At 36.4% G+C, this 20,006-nt stretch overlaps 1 protein-coding gene across 2 annotated transcripts in view; it reads left to right on the forward strand.

Moving 5' to 3' along the window:
* The first annotated feature begins 2,834 nt into the window (after nucleotides 1-2,834).
* Sytbeta (Synaptotagmin beta) overlaps nucleotides 2,835-20,006 on the forward strand; it is a 125,903-nt gene continuing 108,731 nt past the window's right edge. The window contains exon 1 of one of the 2 annotated variants that reach the window (XM_076519673.1): nucleotides 2,835-3,246. The gene's annotated coding sequence lies outside the window, so the exon portion shown is untranslated. The remainder of the gene's footprint in view (nucleotides 3,247-20,006) is intronic. The other variant, XM_076519670.1, reaches the window with a different exon arrangement.

The raw sequence follows: 20,006 nt of genomic DNA on the forward strand, positions 1-20,006 counted from the left end.
GCGGTACATGTGCGTGTCCCCGAGAAGCGGAACAGACAGGGAACTGAAATGATTTCGTAGAAACGAACTCTGTTCGAGGATGACGACTGTAAAAACATCGATAAACAGTCCGCTGTTAGAAAGTTGGCAGAAATTCATGGGAAACAATTTTTAGGATCGACGTTGAGCCGATTAAACTTTGTTGGGAATTTTCAGTGCCTTCGTAAATCCCTTTTAATGCAATAGTTGAAAAAAGAAGTTAAATACGGTGTTAGATTATTAAAATACAACGATGGATTCAGTTGTAAAGATAAAGTTTTTCCATCCTTCTTCAGTGCTCGAGATTTTTTACTTTATTAAAAACAGTATGGATTTATCTAGCTACGTATACGACACTGTAGCCCGAGCTTTTCTGGAATATTTCTGAACCATATTTTTCTTCAGCATACATAAGCTCGCTTTTGAAACACATTAATTTCTCTCACATTGTCCCTCAGCATCGAAACGAAAATGCGGCTCGTTTTTATAGTTGCATTTATTATCAACAACTATAAAAACGAGCCGCGAGGCTCGAATAATCGTGTCTCCCCTTTTCAAGTTGTTCATTTTTGTTTTAGATTTCAGGGATAACGTGAGAGAAATTACTGTAATTTGTAATGTACGTCGACCAAGATTATTTTTATTTCTGCACTAGTTACTCACTGTAATTCGTGTTTTATGTTATAATAGTTTGTATTTTTTCAATAGCATCAAACCAATCCTTCAATTCCATTAAATGGAATTTCAAATTTCAAATTTCATCGAGTTAATCCTGAAACTGCATCAAATTAATCCTCGCATCGCATAAAATTCAATTAAATAAAAATGTATTTTTTCTTTCGACAATTTTATTCAGTAGAGAATAGTGTAACGAAGTTCTTAAAATTTTTTTATAATATCTTCACAGTTTCATATTCTCCTGTATATTTTGAACGAAGAACTTCTACCATATTTTGCGGACAGATGCCAGCAAAAGGCAGGCAACGCACATCAATCCACCAATTGTAACCGAAGTTCGTTCTCCGAACGTGAATTCCACGATATCCATTGTGAATCACGCAACAGAAAAATCGGACGGAAACGCGTTAAAACCGCCCTTATCGATAAAGAATTGGACAGGCACTCGCCGGCAAGTAATTCACCAACAAAGGTCAAATGTCAGAGAGATACGCGACCCATTGAATTGCGTTGAATTCGCCGACTCAGGTTCCGCCGACATCGTTCTGAGCAACGAGAGACCGAACCTAAGCTTGAGGGATAGGCTAACCAACGATACAACATTGATCGACATTCCACTGGCTAGTGTAATAGACACTATACTGTACTTAATATGTCATGATAAGAACTGTGTAACGTTTTGATAAAATGTTTTAATGAAAAGATTTCATGTATACCGACATTTTGCTATATTCGGTGGATATAAAATAGAAATGTACGCAGATGCACATAAATGGCAGTGGTGATTATCAATGACACCGTACTAATATTCTTTATCATTATTTTGGAAAAGCAGATCATAAAAATACTTGTTCTCTATCCAGCATCTATCTTTTCAAGACTAGTATATTGAAACAAATCACTGTAACATTAAAGAAAATTATTATCGGTGTACACTAAAAATTGTAGTACGTTTCTAAAAGACTGATAAATATGTTAACTATTTTTTACATTAATACGTTGATTGGTGTTGTTTCCAAAAATTGTTAAACATCAATCTTCTATCGCCAGATTGTAGAAGATTCGTATTGAAGGTACACTTTGGGAATTTATTTGACATACATATATTTTTACACATATATGAACCATATCCACAACTTTGTATATCCTGTTATCAGATCTTTTTTCTCTCGCAACTCGAGCGACAATCACCAGTAACTACATATATAAAAACGAAGGCCTAAGGATTTGTAAGGCTGTAAGTATAAAAAGTTTCATAAGTGTATGTTGTTGGATTTGTCAGAAAATAATTTCCAAAGTAGTTCTGCATTGCAGAAATTGTGTGGTGAAATGGAAACACCACCCAATATCAATAAGAGTATGTGTAGAAAGAAACTATGATCGGATATAAGCCGTTTAACAATCTGTATAAATTCAAGAACATAGCTTAGGAGTGCATAAACAAATTCTCAAAGTTTCATAATGATATATCGCTTTGTTAGAAACATATTCCCAAAGTGCATCCGTTGTAGAAATAGGTAAAAAGAAAAAACCTCTTCAATATCAACGAAAGTATGGGTTGAGAGAAAATACGCTTAGAGAAGATTCCGAATGTTTAGCGATCTATAAAAATTCAATAACATAACTTAAGAGTGCATAAACAAATTTACAAGGTTTCATAAAGATACATCAACCGGTTTGTCAGAAAAAAAATTCCAAAACTGCAAACTCGAAGAAATCGATAAAATGGACGAACTCCTGCAACGTTAACGAAAGTATAGATTGAAAGGAAGTATGATAAAAAAAAAGACCGAGAACGTTCAGCGGTCTATAAAAATTCAACAACATAATTTAAGGGTGTATAAACAAATTCGTAAAGTTTCATAAAGTTGTGACACTCGGTTTGTCAGAAAAAAATTCTCAAAGCGTGTCGTCGAAGAGATCGGTAAAATGTACAAAACCCCATCAATGAAAATCCAAAAGATTACCCTTTGCCACGGTGCTCGGTTTTCTCCTAGACCTGTCCGTGCCTTTCACTCACCCCGTGTTGATACTTTCGCCCTTTTCCAGGCGACCCCACGCGGTCGCCCGGCTGAGAGCCATGGCGACCGAGCGAAGACCGAACGCGTTCAGTTGTCAGCGCACCGCGCCGCGAGCAACCGCCATCGTTCTCCATAGTGATCGCTACCGGAAATTCCCTGGGTCCACCGAATCGATCAACATCTCTCCACTCGGGTTCGAATCGAGATTATTCCGTAGATTCTGATCCGAGCAGATGAACTCGAACGATTTCCTTCGGCGATCTAGCGATCGAGATTTTTCTATCGAGATTCGCAGTTCGCATTGTATTTTTAGTGAAAAATAGTGTTCTGTCGGTAGTGAGTCTGTAAACCTGACGTCGGTTTTCGGTGTTCTCGGTTTTTCCACTTTTTTTCCCAATTAAATTTTGAAAGCGTCGCCACCGGAAGTCGGGCTGCCGCCGACAGCTGTCCGAAGAGATCCAATTTCTCCTGGTGTTTCTGGTTTGTGGGGGTCCATGGCCGCTCCTTGATCTTGCCAAGGATCAAAAACGTAAATGCTGCTCTTTTGTTGTTAATTTTTAATGTTGACATGCTGATCTTCGTAGATCGATTTAGCGAAATATCTATGTTATGTTTAATTTCTTCGCCTGAGTTTCGCTTTTTTATTCTTTGCACGAATAAAATAATGAAGTCGATAGTTAATTAGTGTAATTCTAATTATGTTCGCACGACATTTTCAGAGATCGGCGTACCTTCAAATTCTCGTATACTTGTATACTATGTCTACTTATCCCTTGTATTATTTGTTTGATTATTTATAGTACAAGTGCGTGACAGTTGCAATGCGTATTTTCACGAATCCCAATAATTAACAATTATCGGTTACGGATCGAAATCGAGGTCGTCCATGCAGTATGGATAATGTAGAAATTATTAATCGCTCGAGAGAGTGATACACATTTGAATACTATACAAGAGTTTTGCGATGTTGAGTAACATGTGGAATAATGCGATTGAAAATTTGAGGCATTAAAAATCGAAGCAGTCGCTCCGCGTAGACTCTGATCAATTTAATCACACATTTTGTTAATAAGGATCCTATCGCGTTTAAAGAAACTTTTGCACAATTTGCTACACTTTCGCAATTCCATCGACAGCTACAAAGCGCGCGATTAAAGGATTGAGAAGTTGCACGAATCGGAGACGACATTTTGCGATTTTCCTAACAGCTGCTCCTCACCGTTCAGGATGCAAACAAATCAATCCCGAATTGGCGAAGCAAACTTCCAGTAGGGAAGTGAAAAGTTAATCCGCTGGAAAAATTTTATGAACTTTAGTCCCGTAGAGTTGGAAAACATATTTCAGGAGAATGTTTCGCAACTTCTTCCCCTCGCCAACGTTATTGTATTAACTTCACCCGAGTGAACTCTACTGAGTATGATAGACAGTCATTTGCATTAGAGAACTCCGCGATTGCAATTTTTTCAAAATTTCTCATATAATCGGCTTCGCTGAAAGCCTCATTCAGAAGAAATAAAAATGGAATGTTTCCAGTCCTTTGACACCGATATCGATCAACATCACATTTAATCAAGCCATTTTAAAATGCGAGTAAAAGTAATAATTCGAAATTTTATAATTTTATTATTCGAAATAATTGCCATATTTAAATTAGCGGGCTCTATTTGAAACATTCAAGAGTCCAGCTCGATATAATAAAGGGTTAAATGAACTGCTTAAACAGAAGATCGAGCAAAATTATATTCTGTTATCTCAGCTGTTCCACTGTCTGTAGTTCATGTGCTTCCGAATCGTGTTGAAGTTTCGAATTTGGAACTACGTTAGAAGATTCTTTCATTACCGAATGTCCTCTCGCGTGATTACCCCGTTGTCGTGCTTCGTGCCGACACAGAGAACCTGTGAGAGTGACTATTGGGAGGTTATCCAACTCGATGGGGCAATATTCTGATAACAAACCCGCGTCGCAGGACAATTTTCACAGCGAATCAATATCGCTTATCGAACGCGCTGTGTAAACTGTCCTAATCGGGATCCACAATTTTCATATGGAGCAAATCGCCACGTTCCGAAGAACATTCGCCGGTAACTCGCGTTCCCCAGATCATCCTCTGAGTCACTTGCTCGTCTTTCATCATCTCGGATAAGCTCCTTTTGTACTTTGAAAATCCCAGAAACACGCTACTTCGTTATACGAGCATTTTCATGATTATTGGTTACGTGGAACTCATTAACTCTTAAAACCAGAAGTACCGAGCTCTAAAGGTTGCTTCGTTACGACTTATGAACACCGGGCGCTTGAGATACTGCACCGTTTTTTATTATAATGCTTGCAAGAATAATGAAATTCATCATTAGTTCGTTAGAAGAACGCATCGTTACATTATTCTATAAAATTGAAGGACCATTAAATTGAAACTCCGTGTAAAAATATCTTAGGTTATTCTTTCGGTGCACATTTTAAAGGGTGAAGCCTCCACTTTTACACTCTGATACGCAGTTTCTTTGAAAACTACTTCACGAATCATTTTTATTGTAAAATTTAGTGAGAAAATAATTATCAGGTTGTATTTTCTGCCTTTCAAATTTTCATAAATTCAAACGACGAATTTGAAAGATTTTGTTCGATATTCGTTCCATCGCGAGCTGTTTTAAAAAAATGTCTTATCATGAAAAGCCTGAAACCTAAATCGATCATACTGACATACCTGATATTTTGAGGTTTCAAATAAAACATTATCTCGTGACAATAGAATTGCTATCATAATTAGGGATTTAGGTTCCTAAAGAAAGTAATAATTTTACCTCCGATTGAATAAAAAAAACGTTCTGTTTCAAACACGCACGCGAGGCATTCGCTAATACGAGATTTTATTTTCGAGAAAAATGTGACTGAAAGTTAATTAATTCCGCGATCTATGTATGATTCTCACTGCCGATGCTACGAGTTCCGGAATGCGTTCGAACGAAATGAAGCGTCAATCTGCCACTAAAGCAAACAAATTATTTTATTCCGCTCAACCGATATTCACGGGAGGCGAACATTTTGAAATTGTTTTCCGAGGAAGCGAGACAATGGAAGCTCCTCTTGGTGCTGTCACTTTTGCAGATGAAATGCGCAAATCTCCGATTATCCTCCGTTTCGTAGACCCGCCCTAGAACGTTACAGAGTCAACATTCATTTGTTTCCCTTCTTCAAGCAAATATTATATTTCCAGAAATGTGTCTTGAAGGATTTATGTAAATTCATAAAAATAATAAAGTAATGACTGCCAAAATAGTCAAAACGATAGGTTTCCGATTCTGTCTTTTACAGTTACAGAAATTATAAAAGTCTTTTCTATAAGACACTTTTTAAAAAGTTTTACATCGAAACATATGTTAGAATAGAAAAACGTACAAAATTTGATGAAATCCAATTATATCATTGTTATGGAATGATAGCGTTTAGGGCTCGACATAAGTAGTTTCATGTAACTTGGATTGCACATTTGCAACAAAATAAATCAGATAAATTAGGAAGCTGCGCAGACATTAGAAAAGTTTAAGAATGTCATTACATTGTTTCATTTTTACTTATCTGCCGGTTATTGCGAACGATTCGAAGGTTTCGATTCGAACGAAGGTTTCGTTTGCACGAGAAACCGCAGTCAATGCGTAATTGTGTTAGACCGTATATTTCTACAGATTCCGCGAACGTAAATTGCCCTAAAAGTCTGGAAGGGAACCGTTTGATAATGGGCTATTGTTAGTAAAGGGGTCGCAAAGGGCAGCTTATGTTCACCGTTCCGGAGCTTAATTTTATGGTGTGCAGAAAAATGACTTCGAGGCGAATATTAAATTCTATGAATATGGAAACAACAAAACCGGGCAAGTGGAAAATGAATACCGGGAAACACGTAGCACAGTAAGGGTATAGCTTTTCCTAACTGCGGCATCGTTTCGTTACGCGGCATTATTGTTGGTGCTGTCGCTTCCTCTCCCACTGGCAAATCCTCGCGGAGAGGATGTTTTCCCAGCCTTTTCGCTGAGCACGCAATAATCATAAAATGAGTCGGGTATGGTCAGTGGGCAGAGATAGAAAGAGAGAGAGCTAGACATACCTGGCTCCCTTACAGAGAAATAAATATAAAAACCAAGTGGCAATGAATCACCGGAAACGCGACATCAGCATTGTGATGATGATAGTAGAAGCCTTCGAACATCATTCGCCGTTGTGCAACCTTGGAATCGAGCAATCTACCGTATCCCACCCCTCTTGGTCTTCTATGGCGAAAAACCATCTGCTCCAGGCTCCACCATATTTCTTCTCGCCTATGGTAGAAGATGGACCAACGAGAAATTGAAGCGTAGCAGCATCTGTAACGCGAAACGTTAAACTTCGTGATCCCAGTTTTCAAATGTCAGGCTGCACGAAGACTTAGGACATCGGATTCTTTCGTCTGTTTTCGATATTTCTTCCCCAGTTTGATGCTAGAAAATTTCCAAAACTATAACTTCTCTAAAAACTCGAAATTACTCAGACCTACTATTTCCTCTGCATCTGTTCGTACGTGTCAATTTCGCCGCTTTCACTACAATTTTCACCTTTTAATTTTAAGATAGAATTTAGAATGCGGCGCTATCCGATTCTAAATAGTTAAATAATTTTGATCAGTTTAATTTGATTAAAGTATTTCTTTGTGCCATTGTACATCGCAGAAAGATCGTAGAAATATCTTCTTTCTCTATTTTTTCTTAGTTTTAGATTTTTGTTGAAACGTGCTACATCAGACTCCAGATGAGAGAAAATCGAAGCTTCGTCGAATTTCTAATGGATTTAATCGTCAGAGACATCAGGGACGCTGAAATTTTCCAAAGTATAAATTCACTAATTAAGCTTCTGGAATTCTACAAGTCCGGCAGGGCTTTATTAGCATTGTATTATAGATATTGGATATCAGATATCGACAAGCAATTGCGTCAGCATAGAAACGGCGAAGTTGCTCGAATGTAGTCGGATCTAGGATACAGTGCACCTCTTGGATCGTCGGGCAAAGCAATTGAACGGAATTTATAGTTTCGTCACATGTCTCATAACGAGATTGGTATCGAGAAGGTCAGAAAACTAATTTGGGAATAGTGATTATACGGTGTTACGTGATACGTATTAATCGCGTCGTCATTTTCTAAATTTCTGTAACGCACACGTGTCGTGATAAATTGCTGCTCTTCATTTCCGTCGGCGTAACGATGTAGTTTTCAGTGGGACGATTTCATCGGACAGCTTTTCAACCAGCGGAACTGCTTTTTCTTCGTGACACTTGGACTCGTCCGTTCCGTCTTTATGTCACAATCGCCGTGAGAAATGATCAGTGCGGATGGCAAATCCTACCGAATAAAACGGGCGCAGTAGAAATTGTACCGCCGACTATGAAAATAACAGTTCTCTCGTTCCGTTCCTTATCGGATTAGCTTTGACATGAACGCTGCTGTAATTTCGAGACGCGAAACGTTCCGCTCTACAAATTGCTGGATTGCGGAGCGTTTGCTTCTATACAAAACTTGAAAAAAGAGTGCATCTAGAGTTTTAATAGAATTTAACAGCGGCTACCTTTCCGAGGCAAGAAAGTTTCTTATAGTTGCAATTCGATTTGCGCGAGTGTACACTAACAGCCTTTGTGCTTGCTAATGATAGAAAGCCATCTTCGTTTCCTAGAAAGTGATATTTAGTAAATATTAACGCAGCTTTGCAAAGGAGACGAAGTTCCTTCCAGCTTCAGTTTCTTGCAACTTTCCCGCGAAAGACTGAATTTGCATAAATTGACACGGCCTGCCAACGATGCAGAGGATTACTGATTTATTTCTAAAAATGACAAAATGGCATGAAAATTTTAAACACTTTTAAACAAAGGTTCCCCTTGTTTACCGTTTCACCGGTCGTCGCAAAAAAAAAACTTTTGTTTCGGTGAACGGTAACGCGTATTTAACGGCGACGAAAATAGCGCTGTCAAGCCAAACTAGTTGTGTAATATACAATATGCGCAAAAAAAAGGTAAGGAAGTTTCGTTAACGTTCTGATGAAAAACAAAAACCTTCCTTCTGCTTCCGGCGTCGCTTCGAACGTTTACCGTGACAGTTGAAGTTGTTCCGAGCAATGACACTATCGGTGAGACGTTAAAGAAGTGATCGAGTACTACAAAAATAAAGAGTGTAACGCGCATTGATACTGTTTCTTGCAAAAGGCGACTTATTGAAAGAACGATAAAGTTCAACAACGAAATTTCGTAAATTGGAAGAATGGAAACTAATCTCGATATTTCGCAACGTTATGAAGATCGTTAGCTCGCGGTCCCATTCGGCGCAAAAAATTGGATGTCATCCGGATATCCTGGAAAATAATATACGGCGGAACATGAGATACAAATGCCGAAGATCGTCAAGCTTTCGGTTCTATGTTCTCAGCTTCCACTATTGATTACCTGCGTCAATAAATCGCATAACAATAAGACATATTGTGTCACAATTGATCACAGAGTCCGAAAACGGATCAACAAAATAGAGAAAAAACTTCGATTTTATTAACACACGTTTCTTTTTCAGAAAATTGAAACGCTATAAAAGTCGCCAATCTTTGAAACATCGGGAATTCAGTGTTCTCCACTTCTCGTATGCAGCAAGTAATATTTATCTTCACCGCCGTTCTCCAAGAGACTTTTTACTTGGAAATTCTGCATTATAAATGAAATATACCCGGGCTCAACAACCGACCGCATAGTAAATAAAAAGCAATTGAGTTTATTGCGGTAAGTATAAATAAGTCGTGGGTGTTACTCTCGAGTAACGAAATTAATGTCGCAGCTGTCGAGCGTTTCCGTTTCGAATGTATCGCGAGATATTGCGCCGGAATGCCAACGCGATTTTCCAGAAAACCCCGTGTCCATTGACGGAGCATTTCGCAGATTCGTGAAACAGAGAAAGGACTTCGTACATTATCCGGATTCTACCGATTTCGTGGATACTGTTCGTGAATGCGCGGTGAATGGGTATCGATTTTACTGGAGTTTCTGGAATCATTAGCGCTATAATGGCATAGGTAATTCGCGAGATTTATATCGCAAATGTTATTATCTTCCTACTGTCGTTTATCAGTTAGAATTCACAATTGGACATTAGGACAATCGGACATTAATGTACATCGATTTTTAGGTTTTGTACAAAACATTCTATTTTGCACACTTCTTGAGATTGAAAATACCCTGCTAGGTTTATCTTGAATGATTTTATTAGTTTTATGTTTCTTAGATTTCGATTTTTAGAATTTTCGGTTTAAATCTTTGTTTGATAGATATTGTAATGTGAATTTTATATACAATTTTTTTGATGGTTTTAGTGGAGAGTAGAGAAGTTGTGGCATTTTTTAAAAGTGTATTTCATATTTCATAGAATCGCTCAGATTATTTGTAATAACAAAAATGTTTGTCGCGAGGAATCGTTTAGACAATTGAAAGAAATTCCATTGTTTTAGTTTCCGGGGAAATGAGTAATAAAAATGAAAATATACATAAAGATCTGCAGTCTAATACGAAACAATAAAAGCATCTGATATTATTTTTAGCTTACAACTAGAATGCCCGAAAAAAGAAATAAACTTTCGTTCAACTGTTTCGCCTTGCAAAGATACAGCATACATTACTTTTGCTTGAAGATCCACAATACATTTCCACAGTGTGCTTGGTTTGCTTGTCTGACCATTGTCAGCAGTTTCTACTTAACACGTTTACGCTATGATGGTCCCTGGAGGCTTTGGCACTTTTTTAAAAGAGTTTATTAAAACAATTTAATCAAAAACGAGATTTACCTTTGTCGTCTATCTACGGACATATTTTACGTGCCAGAATTATGTATCCAGACTTAAAAATTAATCTTTACGTTATTATATTGACCCTTTAAAATCTATATGCCCACAAAATGCAAGAAAATTATGTATATTAATTCAAGTTTTTAATTTTCATTTTTCAAATAAATTACTTTTATGAAACTTTTAAGATTGCAAAGTGTCACAGCGAACCATCGTCTAAAAGTTTAATTGCTTTTTACCATAAATCAGATCCTATTTTCTAATGAACCACAAACTACTTACTTTATTCTATAATATAAGGAGCATAAAGATCGTTCTTTCTGTTTGATTTAGCGACAACTCTAATAATTAATTACTTGTCGTTCACTTAACGATGTCCCAAACAGAAATATTTTCGTCGTTAACTTGCACAAGTTATTATTGGACTGCGGAGTTTCATGCAAAATAAAACTTGCCTGCATGAATTGAACAGAACAAGAGGTAAATGAAGATGTACTTCTTTTTTCAATAGTTTCAATAGACTAAAAATAATGTAGCCAGATTTTGAAATTCTGATGTCTTCATTGTTCTGTATTTAACTTAGCCAATTCTATCATAATTGTATAAAATCCACGGTTTAGTTATTATTACCAAGCAAACACACAGACAATAAATTCCTTTCTTCTGCCTAATTGTTTCTGCGCTCTGCACCACAAGGGAACAATACCAAACTTCCGTCATTAAGAGTCCGCTGCAAAACGGAGACTGTTTTGTAGCTGACTGCTCGTCTCTATTAACCAATTATTCCGTTGTCAGCGGCGACAGTCTTCCGAGTTTCGTCGACAACCGTGTATGAGCAATGAACTCTTTTAATCGACACGCGTCACGCGCAATCGGAACCTGTCCAGAGCCGAGCTGGTCTCGTTAGGGAAGCGTTGCGAAAGTGAAAAGACTGTCTCTTATCTTGTCCTTTCTTTTTTTGGCCGTTTAAACGTTCGCTTTGTTCTCGCGCTTTTTTATCGAACTAGTAACAGCAACGCTGATTCGAGTGTTAAATCGCGTTATAAAATACGACTTGTTCAGTCTTTTGAGTGCACTCGTCAGTTCTCTCTGGCCGTTCGTTTGGCGCAGGTGACAATTAAACAAGATCGGAATTTCGTTTGAACGCTGATTGCTCGCGCTGTGGAATTAATTAAAATATTTTGTTCGAATGGACTGCGATATTTTTAAACACTTTTTGGAGCGACGCAACATCGATTTGGAAATTTGATGACAAATAGATAAGGTTTTAAGTATTTGTATTTATAGTAACTGCAGATTGGAATACAAAGGAATTTATCTTAATAATAGTTAATAAAAGATTTCTTTTGTTTTTTCAAAAAGTAACTTGCAGGTAACGGGAGGAATTCTTCATTCATTATTTTTATGAGATTGCGTATAGATATTATAACGATTATAATATCTATATTATCTAGATTATAACGATCAGCTATTTAATAATAATAAGTGTATAAAATGTACTGGCTAAACTGTGAATATGTTGCTGTAATATAGCAGCCTGCATCTTGTACAGCATCATTGAGTTCGCTAAATCGATTGAAAAAATAATCTTCGCGATTTAATGAGACTTTGTAAACATCGAAGAAAGTTTCTGTCTCGTATTTATTTTTGTATAACAACATTAATTTGGAATTTGCCAAAAAATTTTTTAATAAATGATGTACAAAATGAAGTGATCCATGATTTTCAATGAAATTTAATGGGTGAAGGATTTCGACGGAAGTTTCGATATTCGATCGTGGGCGAGAGCAATTTCGAGCGGTTTTAATAAGAACCACTTGGATGAGCTCGATATTGGATAAATCGAGAGAGGCCTGTCCGACCAGGAAATATCGAATCGCCGCCAAGTTAATTGAAAGTCGATTAAATCCGACGACGTTCAAAAAGCGTATCTACCCGAGTGATAAAACAAAATAATTGATTTACGGCTAATGAGATTGTAGTTTTCCTTCGAGTTCCCGCTTTCCTCGGCTAGCGTATGAAGTCGAAATTAAGGAAAATATTTTTTCCTCTAAAAACAACCATGTTTTCTATGCATTTTATAAATTTATGCAGTGATGAATATTCAGTTACTAACATTTCCATAAAGTGATTCATATTTCTATCTCTTTTTTTTATATATTTTTATACGAACGAATGCTAATCTTACAGTTTCTGTTATTGCAAATATTTTCGGTGATCACTCGCCAATTCGTCGCTAGTATTGACATTTGTTGACCGTTGGAAAAACACTGCGGTGTCATGCTAGAACAAATATCAATTTATCAATTCCAATCCTCGTGAAATTTCGTGCGAAAAACGACATCTTTGTGATACGGTAGACAGTACACTCGCGATCTCTACTTTACATTATAAATTATTGATTTCCGTGGTTTTGCAAAAACCACGCTGACCCCGGTTTTACGTTCGATCGATGCCTCCCATCCAAATCCATTGTGGGCGAACGAATTTCGTGCGCGCATCCGTTTCTCATAGGAATTTGTTCGCAAACTACGATACGCTGTATGAAAACCTGCTGTACTTTTCCTTGCACTTTGCGTATTTCGTGCACGTAAGTGCATTTCGGACAAGAGTATTCAACTTCAGCCGATGAGGGACAGAAATGTTAACAAATTGAATAATGTTGCTGCGGTTGACAACGTATCGAACACTGTTAGAGAATTCCACATGATATTAATGCACAGTTTTTATTTTTCTCCTGCTTCTGATGTTTCTTATTAACATAAGCGTTATCGATTGATACTTCAACCACATTACGATGTAAATATTCGTGGCCTATATTAATACACAACCAGCTCATTTGTTACAACAGCTAACAAATTTTCTTGCGTACCTAAGTATTGACAAGTGCAGTGCTTAAATTAGAATGTAAGTGAGGCGATTAGAATATAATTATAGGGAATTAATGATTGATGTTGCAATCCTAATGTTCCAAAAAAAAGGTGGCAATATTACGTAACAGTGGCAAAACAAAAACGAAACACCCAATTTCAACTAATTTTGAAAGAAAATTATTGTCACCCTCCCCTTCATCATAATTAGACAAATATGGTTTTAATGCTGTAATTAATTTCTTAATTGAAAATAGAAACCATCTGGATATTACAAACTGTGGAGATTTCAAATTGAAACTGGTGACATTAGTGCCGCAAAACGGACACTTTGGGGACATGACAAGATTACTAATAATTATGGCACGTTCAAAATAAAAATATTTTATTTCGTATTGATCTGTATTACGCTACGATCTTGTTCCAAATTCTATTGTTTCCAACGATATGTAACTTCGTATTTTATTTGAATCGTTAGTTAATACTACTTTACAAATAATTACTTGTTGATAGCTGATCTGAGAAACTTCTTCGAGTTCGAACGGTTAAACTGCTTCGTCGAATCATCGAGATCATCGAAGCATTTATTTCAGCCATGATCCGAAAGAAGATTGGGAAACACTGATCTACGTAGAGTAGCATGATCTAACAATTCGTCCAGTTTCAAGTTTGGACAATTGTTTTTCAGATTTGTTAACATCATCGTGCTGGACAATATATCGCAGCGATTTTAACGACGCAAAAACCGTGTTCCAGTTTGTTTGAAACAGTTCAGAAGTGTTCGCAGCAATGGTTCAGAAACATTCGAACGCGAATTTCATTTCGTCTGGTTGCGTTTCCCTCCAACGCGCTAGTTTAACTACCTACCCTTCGTGTTTGTGAGTCGGATCAGTTCGTGATCATGTTGTCGAGTTTATAACGCGGCAGGTAACTGAAACTTGAATTGTAGGGGCCAATGAGAGTCCCGGGGGAAACGACGAGTTCTCTGATGCACCGTTTCCCAGTAATTACGAACATAGACGCGATAGTCTCAAGTCGGGGGTAGCGGAGCTGTTAAAGGCGCGTGGGTGTAATTTTCGCGTGCAACAAGAACGCGGAGAGAATTGCTAGGATCGTGATTCACCGGGCGTAAAGCAATTTGTTGATTTCAATTCAACGAGAACGACCGGACCGGCGATGGAAAACAGACAATGAAAAGTTGCTTAAAGTCGTTCTCGCAGTGTACCAAAAGCTTCAGCAATTAAAAGTTTTGATTACCACGATGTGAATGTTTTTACGGTTTCACGCATGCTTGGATAAATTCAGGGAATCTGAAATTAAAACGAATGATATTTTATGCGTTGTAATAATACTTTTAGTACGTATTTCACCAGTATGAGAATAATATAATTTCGTGGAATTGCGAGACATAACTTCAAGGAATATGTTTCTTGAATACAAAGTAAGACATATGGATGAATCCAAGAGAAGATAATATATGCGCCCTAGCTTTACTGCACACAATTTTACCAAAATTTTAGGTTACTCGGGATAGATAGGAAAAAATATTTTCAAGAAGCGGTTCCGTGAGACAGTTCAATAAGTATCTACTTCAAGAAGCTCCTAGATTTATAATTGCATTTCTCGGTGACTATATAAGATATCCGAACGAATCCAGGCGCAAATAATACGCGCATCTTAACTCTACTTCACATAACTTTTCTAAAATTGTAGGTCATTTGGGAAGGACAGAAAAAATTACATTTTAGGGACACCTCCACAAGACACCTCAATGAATAAAAATTCAGAGGACCTGCAAGTTTAATAATGTTAAATAAGTATTTTCCGGCGAATGCAAAAATTCGTTTCATTTGTCGTTCAGCACGCGAGCAAGTATCAATCAATTCGGCCACTGCGCCGCGGTAATTTCCGGTCTCGTGATACCGTTGTCTGGCTGCTAATTGGGAACTCGCATGGCGGCGAATCGTCGGCAGGACACATAATTCGGAGAATAATCGAACAGAGCATTAGCAGCCTTAACACCTGAGAGGCAACGTTCGGGTCATTGAAAATCAATCGTTGCTGTACACATGTGGGCGGATGGATTTTACCTTGTAGCCGCATTTCTCTCGTTCGGCGTCCTGTAACCGTCGAATCCATTATCGATCGATCGGTCGAAAGTAATTGATCAGGTGTATGGATCTTGCTGCGCGAACAAAAAGCAAGTATGGCTGCGGACGCGGTACGTGCAACAACATTTTAATATAGTCTTGTGCTTCTTTAATCTTACATATAAATGCAAACAAGGTTGAAAATCTTTGTAGAGTATTGTCTTTTTTACATTTTTAACATATTCAGTAAGAAGGTTCATTAATTTCTAGCTGTTAATAACTATTCTGTATCTACAACTTTATAGTGGCTTCATTGGCTTTTCGAAAAATTGTTGATTCACCATTATTCATGTTCATCTAAAATTTGTATGCTTGATATAGTAAGTACAAAACTATGATCATGTTTTTTCTAGAAAATGTTACAAATTGAAACAATTTCGTCTCTGATTAAATTCATCACATACATGAAGATTGAAGCTTTTTTCTTTCGATAATACCTCAGAAATTGCTGTGCAACTGTTTTTGGTTATTTTATGGAATAAAAATGAGCACCATAAATACAGAAATCCAACTGGTAATTAAAAAAATCAATCTTTTGTGTCCTTGTTCAGGAAATCTCTGAACAACATATATAATATAAAAAACCTATATATAAAAATATATGACATTTTGTTTCAAGTAATGTTGACTGTAGATTCGTAATCAGCAACCTCCGAAACTCCTGAATACTATTTTTTTCCTCAATTACGGTTTTCTTATCGATGTATTTATATTTTTTTCGCATTTTTAACATTTCGAACCATTCTGTGCCGTGGATTGACCCGACAGCCAAACGCCTGCCGTAACAGACAATTCGAAAGTTCCAAAAGATACAATAGTTCAAAGATTACCAGAAGTTCCAAAAGTTCCAAAAGCTTCTAACATTCCAAATAATCCAAAAGTTTCAACAGTTCCAGGAGCTCCAGAAGTTCCAAAAGTTCCAGAAGTTTCAAAAGTTCTAAAAGTTTCGAAAGTTACAGAAGTTCTAAAAATTCAACAAGTTCCAAAAGTTTCGAAAGTCCGTTACTTTGCGTGTGAAATCATTTTAAGCTAGCTGCAATAAATTCGCCAAATATGCGAAAAATCGTCTCGATTTGCTGGTTCACGCTTTCAAAAAAGGCATCAAGTGCAAAGGTTTAACTTGCAAGGTAATTTGCAAGCATGAGTGGTTGGATTAAATATTAACCAACGGACGGAAGCCTGTAGCTGTCGTAATAGAAATTACAGTGTTAATACGTGCGTTATTGACATCGGGAATCGATAGGGAGTTTAAAAGCTGCCACGCCTATCTCGTTTACCAATTTATTCTGCTTTTCCTCCAATTAACCCTCGCCGCAACACATCCGGATTTTTTCAGACCCAGAGCTGGCGGCCTGCCTTGATCATTTGACATTTGACGCCATCTGCCTGTTGTTTATGCTGGAGCAATGGCAACAAATACGTAAACAAATGTAACAAGTGTAATTACTATGTAAAAGAAAGTACGGTAAGATAATAGTAATAGTAATAATAATAACAATAATGGTAATAATAGGAAAATTCAATTCAAAATATTTGTGTATATTTAATATATTATATTATATTATATTATATTATATTATATTATATTATATTATATTATATTATATTATATTATATTATATTATATTATATTATATTATATTATATTATATTATATTATATTATATTATATTATATTATATTATATTATATTATATTATATATTATATATATATATAATATTATATATATATTATATTATATTAAATTAATTCGTTTCTGTTCGATGGTAATGAACACACCTGTACACAAAACGTCAAATCGCAAAACTAGATTACGTTTTCCCTCGAAACATGCATATTGCGTATCCTAAAATATTTTATATTCCAAGTAATTTTTCAAGTCTACAGTTCTGGATTTTAAAGATGGCAAAAGGGCTAAATTTTATTTCTTATGAACGATATAGCGAAGACACTTGTACATACAATTTAAATCGCATAACTTGATCGTGTTGCTTTTGAAAAAAGGTATAATTTAAAAATACTCGATTTAATACATCGTTATTTTCCGGGTCAGGGATTTCATCGCGCTCGTAACTACAGAAAGTTTCCTTTTATTAAAACAGGGTGTCCGTTTTTATTGTGACGTAACATAAAAAAACAGTAATAGAAATTGAAGGAACTACAGTTGCGTAATATTTCGCTGTAGGATAATATTATTTATTGGTTTTGTAATCTTTTTTATCCAGAAAATTATAATTACGATTTCTCTTCGAAATTTCAGCTTGCCGCCCGCGCATTGTTCGACATCAACGACCGCTTAATAATAATATTTGATTAAGTTCTGGCATTATATATCTACACTTTGCTCTATCAACCTTTAAATAACACTTATAATATCCATGCATGCACTTCGTTATTGTAAACAACGCGTCAACGCGAAAATGGAATCAATTTGTATAATGACAAATCGTCTTCTCTTTTATTTCCATTTTAATCTTTATTCGAAAATGTAGATCCGCCATTTTACCTCACCACTGTGGATCTCTGCGATGGATTTAATCCAGTTCCTTCAAAGTTTTCCCAGAGCGGGAATTATTTCCAGTGCATTAATACTTTTATAACCATTTCTATCGCAATCCTTTCGGGACAATGCTAATCCCGCCGTGCTTGTATTCATATCGCACGAGATCCTATCCGGATTTATCCATTATCAATACTTTTATCAAAAATTTGTATGCATAGACTATCGAATGAAATAAAACTCCGACAAGTAGAACTCCAAAGCAGGAATTTTCTGCATAGAAACTCTGATGCATATCAAAAGCTTGCATACACTCCACAGTGTGGAACTTTGAAAACTTAAATTAAGATTCCAGGAGACCTCGAGAGATTAAAATCGCTCAGAACTTCCAAAGAATTTAGCTATTGAGACTCGAGTCCTTAGAGTATGGAGTAATCGATTTCTCGTAGATCAATAATTTTTCGCAGTTGATAAGATTCAAATGGTATAAGCCTGTTCGCGAATTGTCATAACATTATCAAATATTCGAACTTTATGTTAATCGGGACTCGGCGAAAATTTCACTCGCAATTCGACGTAATTGAAACGTGACTTCGAATTGCTGATTTACGCGAACCAGTGGTAGTACAGCTGCAATTTGGATCAGGATTCTTTACCAGGCCATTGTGGTTGAGACCTCGAGGGTTCATTGTCATTCAAGAACGGTCTTCGTGGGAGAAGGACGCAGAAACTTTTGAGAGGAAAATTCGCTACGAGCATTCCCTCGGGAATTAATGTCACTTATTTCGTGTCGGGGAATAAAGAATCCGTCTGTGCGGCGTTCTCTAATTTTTTCGATTACCCAGTTAATTATGCTCGAAGAATCAGACGCAATTATCCAATCGATATCTGTTCCGTCTTTTAACCAGATGGTGTAAATGGATTCGTTCGATTTTAGAGACCATAATAATCTCTGGCGTACAGTGGCAGAAAAGCGTTCGTGCACCTTCTAAAATGTAGTAACTTTTTTAAAACTGGACTAAACGATTTGAATTCTTTTTAGGTGATAGAGGGACCAGTCTACCATACAGTGATTGAAATGCCTTTTTTTAAATTTTTCTATTAACTTGGTATTTAAAAGAAGATAAGAAACTCTCGTTTTTTAACTATTTTATCCGAGCCTATAACAAAAATTAAAAAAATGCCTCTCGTAGATCTCGGTAACTTGTACGTGTGTTGAAAATTTTACCAAAATCGGTAAACCAAGAATCGAGCTACAGGCATTGAAAGATTTAAAAAAACTGCAGATTTTTTCCAATTTTTGGTCAAAATGGTTTGTTTGAGTGTGAGTGAAGCAAGAAAAACAACGGAGCTACAAGATACCGAATTGTCTCCGAATAGTGGCACGTGGCCACCGAATTGCCTTTAAATCGTGGCAAAAAATTAGAAAAAATTATTGCGACTTAGCGCGACTTAGTATTCTCAGATCTGCGTGTTTCGATTCCGACTCCAACATTTTCTGGAAGAAATTATTATACATACAGTGACTCTAATTAATATTCGGGCACCTTTTAAAACGCAATAACTTTTTTAGAACTGGACTAAACGGCTTGAATTTTTTGTAGATGATAGACTGGAATGCTTTTTTAAAATTTTGCCATTGCTTAGAATGAAAAAAAAATAAAAATATTCATTTCTTAACTTTTTCATCTAGTATTTAGTATTGAAGAAATCTAACAATTAAAATACATATTCCTTAAAATCGTTACGACTTTCTTAAAAATTGTGTCTGATAAGGATATTACTGATAAGTGAATGACTTAGCACCATGTTCAGACTCATTCATCAGACTTTTTAAAAACCATCTCCACTGCTTTAAACATCTGTATAAAAGTTGTACGAGTTCTCATTATTGCAAACAGAGATAACGAAAAATTTGAGAAGGAGCAGA

This window comes from Megalopta genalis, chromosome 3, assembly GCF_051020955.1.
Source record: "Megalopta genalis isolate 19385.01 chromosome 3, iyMegGena1_principal, whole genome shotgun sequence".
Classification (NCBI taxonomy): Eukaryota; Metazoa; Arthropoda; class Insecta; order Hymenoptera; family Halictidae; genus Megalopta; species Megalopta genalis.